Raw genomic sequence first — 16,509 nt, forward strand, 5'->3', positions numbered from 1 at the left:
AGTGGCTTGACCAGCTGCATCACTCCTGGAATATCCATATTGTAACTGCTTAAAACAGCTCGAAAAGTTAGGGTCTGGATTACTTTCTTGAAATGTTTTGAGGGGGTCTGGCCTGGTCCATAACAGTTTGGGGGCTCATCCGAGATTTGTTCTGTAGTTCCTATTTGGGATTAGGGTTGCTAGACCCGTAGACAGCGAGTGGTAAGTGTTTTGTTCTGGCTGTTGAATTTGGTTGGTTTGAACAGTGATTGGGATAGCAATAGCTCTTTCGGTCACAAAGAGTTTTCTGGGTGTGGAAGAAGTGACTTCGGGGGTTATGCAAAAACTGCTGGAATTAGCAGACAATCTGGGGTTGGAGCTTCCTCCTTCCATAAGGAAAGGAGACATAATCACAGCAATAGTTCAGCATTTAAATTTGCTGGAAAAACCATCAGAACTTTTAGACATGACTAAAGCTCTATTGAAAATGAAGCAGCTTGAGTTAGAGGCAAAAGACAAGGAAAGGGCATCAGAAATGAAATGGTTTGAAGTCCAATTAAAAGCAGAGAGAGAAAAAAGAAGACAAGGGAAGGGAAGAAAGAGAAGGAGCTTGAACTTTAGAAATTGGCATTTTAAACATGAAAGTCAGGTTAAAAGGATGGAGATGAAGGCTGAAGGTAAGTTTAGTGAGGAAGAGAGTGAGGATGAGCAAACCTATGGGAACCAAAGGCCTGGTGGGGATCTATTTAAATATATTTAAGCATTGCCTAAATTCGATGAGAAGGATTTAGAAGCTTTTTTCATTTCATTTGAAAAGGTGGCTAAACAAATGTGGCCAGTGATCATGTGGGTTTTGTTGATCCACTTGTAGATAGAGCTAGTGAGGATATCACATCACTATCAGAGGAAGTATCTGGGGCATATGAGGAGGTGAAGAAAGACATCTTAAGTGCAGATGAGCTTGTATCAGAAGCCTACAGACAACATTTCAGGAATCTAAGGAAGGATTGTGGTCAAATCTACATTGAGTTTGAAAGGATCAAACAAGTAATTTTGATAGGTGGATAAGGGCATTAATATAGAGCAAATCTATGACACTTTTAGAGAGACAATTATTTGGAGGAGTTCAAAAATGCACTTCCTGAACTATTGAGAGCTCATGTGGAAGAGCAGAGTGTTAAAATGGCAAGATTAGCAGCTAAAATTGCTGATGATTATGAGTTGGCTCATAAAGCAAAGTTTAGCATCCAATATCAGTTTCAATCTGTGAGGAATAGCAATTGGGGAAAAGAGAAATCCTCACATGGAAAGGAAAAGGTAGATCTTCATGAAGATCATAAGGATAACTTACCACAGGGTAAAAAGGAAACCCTTGAAGGGGAAGGAGAAGTTAAAAAGCTCTGGTGTTTTCACTACAATAAAGTACGCCACATGAAATTGCAGTGTTGATGGGTTAGGAAAACAGTGAGTTTGCTGGAGTGTTAACATAAAGCACAGTGGAGGTGAGAAAGTTGCATGAGAATGTACAAGCTGGTTGGAGGTTGGTGAAAGAGGAAGTGCCAGATCTTCTTAAAGCATATACCTGCAAAGGTAAGATTTACTTGCATAGGCCAGGAGGTTACAATATTAAAAGATACAGATCCACTCAATCTTTTATGTTGAGAGATGAGGAGATATGTACCTCAGAAGGGCTAGAAGAGGTCGAGTAACAGTAATTTATGGTGAGATAAGAAGTGCTCAAATATGTAAAGTGAGGTTAGAGTGTCCAGCGAAGAGCAGCAAAGTATGGGAGGAGTACTGGTCAAACTCTCAGCTCCAGGAATACAATTTGTCCTTGCTTACGATGTAGCTGGTTCACAGGTAGGAGTGCTGCCTACTGTGGTTGAAAAGCCAATGGAAACTCAGGCAACTGAACTATTGCAGGACACATATCCTAGGATCTTTCCAGATTGTGTGGTAAGGAGGTCACAAAGTCACCAGTTGAAACAGGGGAGATCAAAGAGTACAGATAAGAAAGTTGAAATGGAATGAGCAGAGACCCTGTTTGATCAAATGGTTGAGCCAAGCCAGGAGCAGTCAGATGATAAAACAGATGACATAATCAAAATGAGTTATCTTGACTGGAGTTCACCCAGAGCAATGGTGCCAAAACCAGATGATACCCAATGGTTGTGTGTGGACTATCACACTGTTAATGCCATTGCAAAGACTGATGTATGCCTGATTCCACATTTGGAAGACGGTGTTAAGAAGGTAGGACAAGCAACTTGTTTTTCTAAGTTTGACTTGCTCAGAGGATACTGGCAGGTACCTTTGTTTGAAAGAGTGAAGACAATTTCAGCTTTCGCAATGCGGAATGGACTGTATTAGTTTAAAGTCATGCCATTTGGTATGAAAAATGTGCCAGCCCCATTTCAGAGACTAACCAATAAGGTCATTGCTGGATAACCCAATTGTGTCATGGATATAGATAACCTGGTGATTTTTAGTCAGACATGGAAGGAACATTTGCAGCATTTATTAGAGTTGCTCGATCAACTTTGGGAGGTAGGCTTGGTGATAAACCCGGCTAAAAGTAAATTTGCCAAAGCCCAAGTCACTTTCCTGGTCTGTGTTATTGGACCCGGACAAATGACCCCACGGATTGCAAAAACAAACGTTATTGGGGACTTTCCCATACCATCGACAAAAAGAACAGTACTATGAGTCCTGGGGTTGAGTATATTTTATCAAAACTTCATACTGCTCCACTTGCTGAATTGTTAGAAGTTTCAGCCGACTGTCAGAAGGCATTTCTCAGCCTGAAAGCTGTGTTAACCACTGCCCCATTGTTAGCCACACCTAACCATGCTGAGCCATTCAAGGTGGCTATCGATGCGAGTGGTGTGGGTGCTTTCCTTTTGCAGGGAGATGACAAGAAGATGGAAAGACCTATTGGGGATTTCTACAGGAAATTGAACATTCATCAATGGAAATATTCGACAATTGAGCAGGAAAATTTGAGCTGGGTTTTGGCATTACAACATTTCAGTGGTTATGTTACCAGTAATGTATCTGAGACAATCGTAACCCATTGAAGTTTGTGAAGAAAGTTAAGGACAGAAATGCTGGACTGTTTAGATGGAGCTTGTTGTTACAGCCATTCACTTTGAAAATTCTGCATGTGGCAGGACGAGAAAACGTGATTGCCAACGCATTGTCGAGACTTGAATGAGAAACGGATGCATTTGATGGCAAGAGTGAAACATATTGGAACAGAATGTGGTAGTACATGTTTGCATGATTATTGTCAATGTGATGTATATGGGTGTTGTAGTGTACTAACAATTTAAGATTAAAGGGTTTTAAAATGAAGCCATCTTTGGATATTGATTGCTCATTTTTTTTAAGTGGGGAGGTGTGACGATATTGCTCCTTTAATAATGTTATGCTGTCAGAGAGTCAGAGATATACAGCACGGAAAGAGACCCTTCGATCTATCTCGTCATGCCTAGCAGATATCCCAACTCAACCTAGTCCTGCCTGCTCGCACCCAGCCCATATCCCTCCAAACCCTTCCTATTCATTTGCCCATCTAGATGCCTTTTAAATGTAGCAATTGTACTAGCCTCAACCACAACCTCTGGCAGCTTATTCCATACATGCACCATCCTCGATGTGAAAAGGTTGCCCCTTAGGTCTCTTTTATATCGTTCCCCTCTCACCCTAAACCTATGCCATATAGTTCTGGACTCCCCCACGCCAGGGAAATTATTTGTCTGTTTATCCTATTCTTGCCCCTCATGATTTTATAAATCTCTATAAGGACACCCCTCAATCTCCAATGCTCCAGGGAAAACAGCCCCAGCCTGTTCAGCCTCTCCCTATAGCTCAAGTCCTCCAAACCTGGCAACATCCTTGTAAGTCCTTTTTTAACCCTTTCAAGTTTCACAACATCCTTCCGATGGGAAGGAGACCAGAATTGCACGCAATACTCCAAAATGTCCTGTATAGCCGCAACATGACCTCGCAATTCCTGTACTCAATATTCTGACCAGTAATGGAAAGCATATCAAATGCCTTCTTCATTATCCTATCTAACTGTGACTCTACTTTCAAGGAGCTGTGAACCTACAATCCAAGGTCTCTTTGTTCAGCAACACTCCGTAGGACCTTACCACTAAGTATATAAGTCCTGCTAAGATTTACTTCCCCAAAATTCAACACCTCGCATTTATCTAAATTAAACTTCATCTGCCACTCCTCAGCCCATTGGCCCATCTGATCAAGACTTCTTTGCTGTCCACTACACCTCCAATTTTGGTGTCATCTGCAAACTTACTAACTGTATGTCTTTTGCTCACATCAACATCATTGTAATGGATCCAGTACCAATCCTTGTGGCAATCCACTGGTCACAGGCCTCCAGTTTGAAAAACAACCCTCCACCACAACCCTCTGTCTTCTACCTTTCAGCTAGTTCTATATCCAAATGGCTAGTTCTCCCTATATTCCATGAGATCTAAACTTGCTAACCAGTATCCCATGAGGAACCTTGTCCAACGCCTTACTGAAGTCCATAAAGATCACATCCATTGCTCTGCCTGATCAATCCTCTTTGTAACTTCTTCAAAAAATTCAGTCAAGTTTGTGAGACATGACTTCCCACAAGAGAGGTTGCAAATACAGCAATTCCGAAATATCTGGTTTGGATGGGTTTTTGGGCCAATTTGATTATAGTTTAAAGATACTGCCTCAGGCAAAAGGTTTTGAAATTTTAAATAAAACACTTGTACAATGAAAGGGGAGTGACCAGTCCTCTCAGCTCAACTTTTCTCTGTTTTGGTTTGGTTTTACCAAGCAGCGGTTTGAAGCTGCTAGACTCAAAGAAGCAGGTTCATGCTGATCCTCCTCTCTCTGACATCTCTCCTCATTGATCTTTCCTTTTTCCCAACGGGTGTTTATGGGGATTGTTGCAAGTATTTGAAACAACATCATTAAATTGGGATAATTTATTAGGTTTCCGGATAGGTTAATTTCTTCTTTATTCTGTTCCCTTTTGTTTGTGTTTCATTTGGTAATCTTGTAAATAAATTCTGTTTTGTTTAAAACTAAGTCGTTTGACCAGCTGCATCAGTCCCCGAATATCCACCCACACCTGTTTGAAACAACTGGCAAAGTTAAGGTCTGGGCTATTTTGTTGAAATGTTTTGAGACGGTCTGGCATGGTCCATAACAAGTTCCATAAAACTCTATTGGCCTTTTCCTTATTATTACACTGGCAACCTCCAGTCTCATGAGACAATAGTTTGCACCTTGGAGTTCATCATCCTAATCACCTAAACATCACCTGAAGGCTTAGTGTCCTGATTTGGCATGGCAGCCATTCTAGCTGCAGATGAAGACAGAGGACTGAATAATTGTAGGATTCACCAGCCACTGTCTTCTCTGGGCTTGCTTCTTAGCCAACTGAGCTTCCCAATTTACCTCAGCTCTTCCATTGCCCCTCCAAACAATCAGCCTCCAGATGTCCCAGCCATCAGTGCTCCAGTTAACTATGTCAATGTCAGCCATTTTCCTTTCTTTATTCCAGATGTCCTTGCATCAAAAGCAAGGAGACTAGCAAACCATGACCTAGTGGCCAAGTTATACGAACTTCGTTTATCCAATGAATATGGCTGAGCCAGTGCAAAGTCATTAGTTTAGTAACAGATGTATGCTGACAGAAGGACCAATATAACTGAGATCATGAAGATAGAAACTGTTCATCTTTTGGTCCTGTCTAATGTTAGCTGACTAAGTCTTTTCAGGGAGTGCGATGAGGACATCAAAATCAACAATGTGCCTTCCACACCTAGAAATGGCGTCTTCTGTCTAGAACTCAGTAAGCTCCCTGCTAAAAGAGTATAGACACCAGCAGCTGCATGTTTCTGTAAGCCAGTTCAAAGTGAGTTATCAAATGTGGAAAGATTTCCTGAGATTTTATTTATAGTATATGTTCATCAGTCTGCAAACTCTCAAACAACTTATTCAACTGGACTAAATCCAATTCTTCTATCATTTTAAATATCTTAATCACACCCTCTTCAAGTCTCAACTTTTCTTGTGTGATTTATCGTAATTCTTGGACTACCTCTTTGTGACTAAGAACTGTGATGCGTAGCGTTGATTTGATATCAATTCTCTGCACCTTCTCCTGACCCTTAATACATTTGTTCTGTGCAAATGGATCAACTTTATATATGACCTGGGCAGAAAGATAACAATTTTTCTATACAGCAGACATTATAGCGTACACTTTATCTGCCTCCTGAAATGCTTGCAATGTTCAAATTGTGAACGTTTATTGAGATGTCAACTTTTAACCTAGCTGCTTCCTCCTCTTCAGATGTCTGTCATCACCAATGACTTATAACAATTTCTATTAATAGAGATTGCTTGCAGAATTAAACATGGCAGGAGCATTATCAAACAGCATTTAACAACTAGCTCAGTGGTTAGCACTGCTGCCTAGAGCGCCAGGGACCTGGGTTCGAGTCCCACCTCAGGCGACTGTCTGTATAGCGTTTGCATGTTCTCCATGTGCCTGTGTGGGTTTCCTCCAGGTGTTCTGCTTTCCTCCCACAATCCAAAGATGTGCAGGTCAGGTGAATTGGTCATGCTAAATTGCCCATAGTGTTAGGTGCATTAGTCAAGGGTAAACATAGGATTGGGGAATGGGTCTGGATGGGTTACTTTTCAGAAGGTCGGTGTGGGTCGGAGGGCCTGTTTCCATGCTGTAGGGAATCTAATCTAATCTAACCTAATAAACTGATCAGATAAGATAGTGTAGTACAGGTCACCAAAAGGTTATACAAAGAGATCCAGGGAAAAAAGGAGATGTAAAGGTTTAGGAATTCTAGAACTTAGAACCCAGGAAGCTGCAAGCACAATCAATGCTGGAACTATTGAAATCAGGAATGCTGAAAAGAGACCAAAAATGGAAGAATAAGATGTCTTGGAGGATTGCAGAGCAGGATGAGATTACAGAGAAAAAGAAGTTAGACCTTGGAGGGACTTTTGGTTTTGGCTGATCTCAAATTCACAGAGAATAGAATGTGGTAGATCAATCAGCACTGCAGTGGAATTTCAAATCTAAAAGTAACCAAAGCATGGATGAGAGTTTCAACTATAGATGATCTGAAGATGGAGCAAAGTTAAATGGTTTAAGGAGGTGGAAATTGCAACAGTTAGTGATGGCACAGAAATGTGGTCAGTAGCTCATTTCAGGATCAAATGTGATTCAAGGGTGAGAAACAATCTGCTTTATTTTCAGAGTTTTACAAGGAGAAGGATGGAGCCAGTGGCAAATGAATGTAACTTTTGGTGGAGCACAAAGGTGTGGGCTGGATTTAATGGAGGCCAGCAGAGTAGACATGCTGCTAGTGGGGATGGATAATGATCCTGAAACAAAATGGAGATAATACTAGCAACAGATTCTGTCATCATGTAAATTAACCCTCATTAAGCTGGGAATGGAAAGAGCCCAAATAGGAATCCCAATCAGTGGGCAGGAATTAGGAATAAAGATTCCACCTAAAGTCAATTATCGCTGACTTCAGTGGGCTTACTGGTGATGCAGAAATTCACCAAAGATCCTGAAGCAGCACCTTCCAAATCCATGACCACTTCCATCCAGAGAGTGTTCAAAGCTAAAAATCACATGATGCCAGGTTATAGTCCAACAGGTCTATCTGAAAATACAAGATTTCAGAGCACTGATTCTTCATGACCAGGGCAGTAGATAGATGGGAACAGCACCACCTGCAAGTTCCCTTCCAAACCACTCAACATTGTGACTTGCAAATATATTACCGTACTTTCAGTTTAATTAGATCAAAGTCCTGAAATTCCCTCCCTAATGGCATTGTGAGCTAATCTGCAGTGATGGACTGCAACACTTCTAGAAGGCAGCTCGCCTTCCCAAGGGCAATTAGACCTGAGCAATAAATGCCGGCCAGCCAATGATGCCCAGGTCCCATGAGTGAATAAACAAAAAATTGTGATTGAACCAAAATGGAATAGCCTTCCTGTTCCTCCAAAAGACAAACCAGAACTGCTTTCAGGTTTGCTTGAGCCTCTCAGGGGTTGTCCCTTTTTGACAATTGAGGGATCAGATCTGCAAAGAGCCACTGAATGGTTGTCTGCCCTTTCTTCTTTCACTGTTGCCCACAAACAAGTGCTTTCCCATGAGCCCCAGGCACCAATGTCTTGGATACAGTGTTGACATGGGGCAGGGGCTCAATACATTATCTGCAGGAGCCTCCAATTCTACTGCTTATAATGGACAGCCATTGGTCCCTAAATGGCTACCAACTCTTAGGCATGAGATTTCCATCCTTGAGAGGTTATAATTGCTTGAGACCCCAGACATTATCCATTTAAGTAGTTGACAAACACTTAGCTGGATCAATCTCCATCTGAGAAGCAACATAACGTTCCTGCCAAATTCTCCGACTGGTGAGGGGAGCATTGCATTGCTGGAATAATATCCAGATAAATAATTCCAGTCTTTTAATATTTAATTGGAAGCAATTTCATCTCATCCAGTACTGGATGCTCGATAATCATTCCGAGAGAAAGTGAAAGGTGTTGCACGAAATGGTGTTGAGGTAAAGTTGAGTGTTGCCAGCAGACAAAGTGGAAAGCACACAAGTTGTGCTTTCGCATTATGTCACTGAGAGATGATATGGAGAAATAGGAAAGGACTTAGGATAGATCCTTAAGAGATGTCAGATGTATTGATGTGGAAGCAGGAACAGAAACTCATTACGGGCCAGTTAAACCGGATAATAAAACAATAACTGGTATTGTGAAAACCTGTTGAAATGTGGTTCAATATTTCACAGATTTGTTTATAGTGTGCAGGTTTTCATGGTTCCCAAAAGAGTTAAATCTTTATGTGAGCCTTCATTTTGCTCGTGGAAAATAGAAGAAAATAGCAATATTCTTATTAACACCACCCACCTATAATGTGGTTTAACTTTTTGGACCCCAACATTTGCATTTTAATAGAATTCCACTGCAGTTCAAACAAGATAAAGATCTCAAACATTTTGACTGAAACATAATCAATTAATAAAAATGAGAAAGATTTCATTAACTCAGTTCATAATTTTATTAATAAAACTAACAGTAAATGTACTTTGTAATATCATAATATGATTAATATCTTAAAATTAGTGCAATTAAATGCATAGATTTAGGTATTAACCAACAGCAAATTAGTTTTATGAATACACAAAAATATATCGCCAATTGTGTTATGATTATACCATTTTGTACTTGGCATGTTGAATTTAAAATTATTAGATTGAATGATTATTTAGTAAAGTATATACAGACACAAGGTAAAGAACCAGTAAGATCACAGGAGTGTACCATGGCGTGTTTACCAGATAAATGTAACTGTAATATAACTACACAGTGATCTAATTGCAAGATTTATTTGTCCTATTTTATGAACAAATTAGCTTTTTCATCATCCAACAGAGAAAATGTAGGCCTTCTTTAATGCAATGTTCCAGTTGCAATGTTATCTCTGAATTCATTGACTGCTAATTACTGCTAATTATTTTAGAACGTTGATAGAATTTTAATCAAATTGCTTTCTTCCTTGTGCATTTAACTTGTGGAGTGCCATGCAGGTGTGGCATTTTGATAAATCTGAAAATTATAATTGCAAAGCAAAAGCAGTGAGTAGACTTCAAAGTCTTTTTTTTGTTTAAAAAGTTAAATGTAAAAGTATGACATATTATGTTAAAGATTAAAAGCTATCATAAATAATCCTTTTGAATTGTGTTATTCAGAATATAATTGGAAAAGAAATTTTGGAATGTAATTTCAAGAAAGAGCCCCAGTATGTTATGGCCAGGTAAGGAGGCTGTGAGGCTCCCCTCTTTTTAAGCTCTCTCATTTAACCACGATTTGGAGATGTCGGTGTTGGACTGGGGTGTACAAAGTTAAAAATCACACCACACCAGATTATAATCCAAAAGGTTTCATTGGAAGCACACTAGCTTTCGGAGCGATGCATTTAACCACAGCAGAGACATTGGAATGAATTATATGTTATATTTGGGGAAGTGCAAGTTGCATTCAGTTTTTTTCTAAGGTTTCTCCCCACAAGTCCCAGTGACATTTCTCACCGTATCTTACCAAATTCACCTCATTAACTATCTATCCCACTCCAATAGTGTCTTTCACATCATATTCAATCTCCTCTTAACCATGTGCCTTTCCCAGAACAACTTGCTACTCAATGGATATATCCGCAAAATGATGACATTGGCTGAACTGGTTCAAGAAGTCAGCTCACACCAATCTCTCAAAGATGATTGGGAATGGTCAGTATGCATTGGTCATGCAAGAGACAACTCTGATCACATGTGCAAGTACAAAAATACCCATTCAAAACCAAGGAACCAATGATAAAGTTTTTGTGAGTGAAAGAAAGAAGAATTTGACTGCTTACTAACACTGAGAACAAAAATGAAATGTGACATTAAAAGTACTGCAAAATATGTCACATGCACAAAAAGGAAAGTAAAAGAGTATGCATTGTAAAAGTCCTCTGAGTCCTTCGGCTACAAGGTTTTGACTTATGGTCACAGTTGTGCAATTGATGTCTTATATCTTCAGTCACTCTGAAATCTCTAGATATTTTAGAGTTCTCTGTGAGTGAATGTTTTCCAATTTGCATTATGACTAAATGCTATTCAAGATGCTGAGCGGAAGTGGAGAGTTTTGAATTTAGCTGCAACAAATCCCTCTCCCTGGCACTCTGCAAAATAAGCTGTTTGAAATGCAGTTTATTTTTCTATTCCTGTGTCTGATTTCATTGCTGCTGCAAGCTATGTAATTTGCAGGTGAGTCTCTATCATCTTCAATGCATAATACTTATATAAAGATATAAATCAAACCTCAGGTATGATCCAAGTTTTGACAAACATGCTATTTTTGACTCGAAATGGTTCTTGTTGATTGATGGTTTCATGAGTTGGTTCAACCTGTGCTCAGCTGTTTTTATAAAAGCCATATTAGTTCATAAAGTTGCTAGACATTGAAATTAGATCGTGAAAGTTGAAGATTTATGTCCATATGTTAACAATGTTTATAACCAGTTCTGACAACAAATTCTGAACTTCTTAAACTAACGTGGAGAGATTTTCATTTTTTGATCTCAAGGGCTTGAGTTGCTGAATATGATGGCAAGGTCTGAGGTGTGGGGTGTGGTGGTGGATGAAGGTGCTCAGGCCCTAAGATAATAGAACTTGATATTAAGTCCTGAAGTCTATACTGTTCCCAAGCAGAAATGAGATGCTGTTCTTTGAGCTTGCACTGAACTTCGTTTTCTGTGGACACAACATAAGCGTTCTGCAAAGCGATTGCCCAATCTGTACTTCTTATCCCCAAAATCAGAAGTCACACAACACCAGGTTATAGTCCAACAGATTTATTTGAAATCACAAATTTTCAGAGCGCTGCTCCTTCATCAGGTGACTATGACCCAATGTCATGTGACTTCTGACTTTCTCCATCCAACACTGGCACCTCCACATTTTCTCCCCAGTGTAGAGGTCATCACATTGTGAGCAGCAAATACAGTAGATCAGATTGAGTGACGTGCAGGTGAATCACTGCTTCACCTGGAAGGCGTGTCTGGTCCCTTGGATAGTGAGGAGGGAGGAGGTAAACAGGAAAGCGCTGCACCTTCTTTGATTGCATGGAAAGGTGTCATAGGGGTGTGGGGAGGCATTGAGAATGGAAAGGGGGTGGACCAGGAGGTTTCTGAGGGAATGGCCTTGCAGAAGACTGACAAGGGAGGGAAGAGAATATGTATCTGATGGTGACATCTCGCTGAAGGTTGCAGAAATAGTGGAGTGGTAAGAGAGATCTGGGGAATCCAGTTGGGATGGAAGAGAAGGGTGAGAGCAGAAGTGCTCAAGATAGGCACCCTGTCAGCCATGGTGTTGGGGAATCCTCAGTTGAGAAAAAAGGTGGACATTTTGGAGGCCTCCTTGTGGAAGGTGGCATCATTGAAACAGATCTAATGGAGATGGAGGAACTGGGAGAATGGAATGGAGTCCTCACAGGAAGCAGGGTTTGAGAATGCATAGTCCAGATAACTGGGGGAGACGGTGGGTTTATAGTGGATATTGATGGCCAGCCTATCCCCATAAATGGAAACAGAAATGTCAAAGAAGGGAAAAGACGAATCAGAGATGGATCAGGTGAAAGTGAGAGCAGGGTGGAAAATGTAAGTGAAAATGCTAAATTTTTCCATTTCCTGAAAAGACAGGAAAGCAGCACCTTATATGACATTCATGTACTGGAGATGAACTCAAGTAGGACTGGGACAAGGAATGTTCCATATAACCCACAAAAAGACAGGCATAATTGGGGCCCATAGGGGCATCCTTGGCCACACCTTTGACCTGAAGAAAGTGGCGGAGTTAAAGGAGAAGTTTTACTAAGTGAGGACATGTTCAGCCAAGTGGAGGAGAGCAGTGGTGGGTGGGTCGGTTCAGACCTTTCTTCAGGAAGAAGCAGTGAGCCCTGAGATCATCCTGATGGATGCGTAAAAGAATTGCACATCCACGGTAAAGAAGAGGCAGTTGGAATAGCTGAACTGGGTTTTTTTTTTGGAGAATTGTGGATGCAAGTGGAGAGGGACAAGGGAAAAGAAAATCGAGTCAGGGCAGAAAAAGATGACTTCTGTGGGGCAGGAGCAGGCGGAAGGTATGGGTCTGTCCATGCAGTCCTGTTTGTGGATCTTAAGAAGAAGGTAGAAGTGGATACTGTGGGTTTGGAGAACTATGAGCTAGGAGACGGTGGGGTGTGATGATGCTGCTCCTTTAACAAGACTATGTTGTCCTTGATGAAAATGTGTTGCTGTAAAAGCACAGCAGGTCAGGCAGCATCCAAGGAGCAGGAGAATCGACGTTTCGGGCATGAGCCCTTCTTCAGGAAGGGCTCATGCCCGAAACGTCGATTCTCCTGCTCCTTGGATTCTGCCTGACCTGCTGCGCTTTTCCAGCAACACATTTTCAGCTCTGATCTCCAGCATCTGCAGTCCTCACTTTCTCCTATGTTGTCCTTGGGTTTTCTTACAGAGAAGTTATAAAAGCAGTGATTCAAAAATGTCTGGCTTTACAGCCAATTTGATTATAGCTAACAGACACTGCCTCAGGCAAAAGGGTTTTAAATTTTAAAAGAAAATCTTGTACAGTGAAAGGGGAGTAGCCAATCCTCTCAGCTCAGCTGTTCTGTGGTTTGGTTTGATTTGGCTATGCACTGAAAGCAGTCAGGCAGTTTGGAGGCTGCTGGTGCAAGAAACAGCTCCATAGAAGTGGGTGTTCCATGATGAGTCTCTCTCTGACATCTCTCCTGTAAGATCCTGTGTTTGATTTTATCTTTGGTATCAAAGGGATGTTTATGGGGATTGTTGTAAGTAGTTGGAACAGCATCACTAAATTGGGATCTGTTGGGTTTTTGGATAGGTTAAGTTATTCTATATCCTGTTCTCTTTTCTTTGTGCTTCATTCGGTAATCTTGCACGTAAATTCTGTTTTGTTTTAAACTAATTGGTTTGACCAGCTGCATCTTCCCTGGTATATCGCACTATACACCTGCTTAAAACAACCAGAACAGTTAGGGTCTGGGCTACTACCTTGAAAGTTTTTGAGGGGTCTGGCATGGGTCCACATCAGGGCATAAGTGTGGGGGCAGGAAAGCGGGTAGTGGATGGGGGGATAGGGAGTGCTAGTGCAGGTGGGGGGGGGGAGTTGGTATGTGATGTTGTATCACCAGATAAAATGAGGTTAGTGACCATTGTGGACACAATCGTCAGATATTTGATGATGGTATCATGGTCTGGGGGAGATAGGAGGAGTCTGCGAGCTGGCACTCAGCCTCTGCAATGTCGAGGTCAGTGCACCAGACCCTTGCCGACAGGCTTCTTCACAAAATCAGGGTTGAATCTGAGAGCATGGAGTTCAATCAGTTCAGAAGGAGACAGGTTTGACTGGGTGAGGGAGCCATGATGTGGAGGAGCCAGTGTTGGACTGGAGTGGGCAAAGTCAAAAATCACACAACACCAGGTTATAGTCCAACAGGTTTAGTTGGAAGTACTAGCTTTCGGAATGCTGCTCCCTCAGACTCCTGCACTCTAAAGAAAAAAAGGTCCTCGCTTGCCCAACCTCTCCCTATAACTCAGATCCTTAAGCCTTGGCAACATCCTTGTAATTTTTATTCTGCGTTCTTTCCAGTTTAATAATATCCTTCCTATAGCAAGGATACCAAAACTGAATGCAATACTCCAAGTGGGCCTCACCAATGCCCTGTACCTGCAACATAACTTCCTAACTTCTATACTCAATGCCTTGACTGAAGGCCAATGTGCCAAAAGCCTTCTTCACTGCCCTGTCTACCTGTGACTCCACTTTCAGAGAACCGTGCATCTGAACTCCAAAGTCCCTCTGTTCTACTATACATCTTAAGGTCATACCATTACCATGAAACTCCTGCCTCAAATGACTTTCCAAAATGCAAAACCTCACACTTACCTATATTAAACTCCATTTGCCATTCCTCGGCCCACTTCCCTAGCTGATCAAGGTCCTGCTGCAATTTCTGAGAACCTTCCTCACTGTCCATGGTACCGCTTATTTTAGTGCCATCTGCAAACTTACTAATCATGCCTTGTACATTCTAATCCAAATCATTTCCAGAACAACATCGATTATCCGAATGGGACAGGTGGGGAGTATTTTGTTCAGATAACTGATTGTTTGAATACTGCATAATGTTTTTACGAGACCTTGAGATTTTCTTTGGATAATCCAAAATTTGAATAATTGACACACGGATATTCGAGGTTGTCCTGTATATAGATAGCAAACAGTAATGGACCCAGTAGTGACCCCTGAGGCACTCCACTAGTTACAGGACTCTCGTCCAACAAGCATCATAGAAGAATACAGCGCAGTACAGGCCCTTAGGCCCTCAATGTTGCGCCGATCCAAGCCCACCTAACCTACACTAGTCCACTATCCTCCATATGCCTATCCAATGCCCGCTTAAATGCCCATAATGAGGGAGAGTCCACCACTGCTACTGGCAGGGCATTCCATGAACTCACGACTCGCTGAGTAAAGAACCTACCCCTAACATCTGTCCTATACCTACCCCCCCCCTTAAGTTAAAGTTATGCCTCCTTGTAATAGCTGACTCCATACATGGAAAAAGATTCTCACTGTCGACCCTATCTAAACCCCTAATCATCTTGTACACCTCTATCAAGTCACCCCTAAACCTTCTTTTCTCCAATGAAAACAACCCCAAGTGCCTCAGCCTTTCCTCATACGATCTTCCTACCATACCAGGCAACATCCTGGTAAACCTCCTCTGCACACGTTCCAGTGCCTCCACATCCTTCCTATAATATGACGACCAAAACTGCACACAATACTCCAGATGCGGCCGCACCAGAGTCTTATACAACTGCAACATGACCTCAGTACTCCGGAACTCAATTCCTCTACCAATAAAAGCCAGTACGCCATATGCCTTCTCAACAACTCTATCAACCTTGGTGGCAACTTTCAGAGATCTATGTACATGGACACCAAGATCCCTCTGCTCATCCACACTACCAAGTACCCGACCATTAGCCCAGTACAACCTTCTAACCCCTCCTCCAGGTCATTTATAAAAATGACAAACAGCAATGGTCCCAAAACAGATCCTTGCGGAACACCGCTAGTGACGGCACTCCAAGATGAACCTTTGCCATCAACTACTACCCTCTGTCTTCTTCCAGCCAGCCAACTCCTAATCCAAAACTCCAACTCACCCTCAATGCCATACCTCCGTATTTTTTGCAGTAGTCTACCATCCTTCTACTATAATCCTCTGTTTCCTATCATCAAGCCAATTGAGAATCCAATTTGCCAGCTCCCCCTGGGTTCCACACGATCTATCCTTCCAGAACAGCCTACCATGTGGAACCTTATGAAAGGCCTTCATGAAATCCATAGAGACTACATCTACTGCCCTGCCCTCATCAACTTTCCTGGTCATTTTATCAAAGAACTCTAACAAATTTGTGAGGCATGATCTCCCACACACAAACTCATGCTGATTACACCTAATCAAACCTTGTCTTTCCAAATGCTGTGGATTTTATCTTTCATAATCTTCTCAAGTAACTTACCTACCACAGATGTTAAGCTTACTAGTCAACAGTTCTCAGGTTTTTCTTTGCAGCCCTTTTTAAATAAGTGCACAAAATTCACTCCCCTCTAATCTTCTGAGACTTCACCCTTGGCTAATGATGATGCAAAAATATCAGCCAGGGCCCCCACAATTTCTTCTCTAGTCTCTTGCAGTGTTCTTGGATACATCTGGTCAGGGCCAGGAGATTTATTCACCTTCATACATTATACTGGGACCACTTTCTCAAAATCTATCCTGTTTAGCTGGATAAGTCCACTCTTTCATCCCAAGAAT

This window comes from Chiloscyllium plagiosum, chromosome 12, assembly GCF_004010195.1.
Source record: "Chiloscyllium plagiosum isolate BGI_BamShark_2017 chromosome 12, ASM401019v2, whole genome shotgun sequence".
Lineage (NCBI taxonomy): Eukaryota > Metazoa > Chordata > Chondrichthyes > Orectolobiformes > Hemiscylliidae > Chiloscyllium > Chiloscyllium plagiosum.